The 223-nt window shown below is 47.5% G+C and overlaps 1 protein-coding gene across 1 annotated transcript in view; it reads right to left on the bottom strand.

Annotated features, from left to right (window-relative positions):
* bmper (BMP binding endothelial regulator) overlaps window positions 1–223 on the bottom strand; it is a 30,392-nt gene that overhangs the window by 8,952 nt on the left and 21,217 nt on the right. The window lies entirely within an intron of this gene.

Below are 223 nucleotides of genomic sequence, written 5' to 3'. Positions count from 1 at the left end.
AGGAGAGGGGGGATGAAGGAAGAGGAAGAAAGGGGGACACAGAGAGGGAGGAATAAGGGAGGAAAGGAGGGGGTAAAAATCAAGTAGAGGATTGTTGATCCAACCAAAACTTTGTGACTCCCATGAGACTCCAAAACGAACTTATTTAGAGTACGGAGGCCCCGCTCACAAACACTCACACACAGGTCAGCATGTAAACACAACAGTGTGTGTGTGTGTTTGT

This window comes from Morone saxatilis, unplaced genomic scaffold (genome assembly GCF_004916995.1).
Source record: "Morone saxatilis isolate NCDOM2014 unplaced genomic scaffold, NCSU_SB_2.0 Contig24, whole genome shotgun sequence".
Taxonomy (NCBI): Eukaryota; Metazoa; Chordata; class Actinopteri; family Moronidae; genus Morone; species Morone saxatilis.
This window is presented reverse-complemented; position numbering and strand designations above follow the sequence as displayed.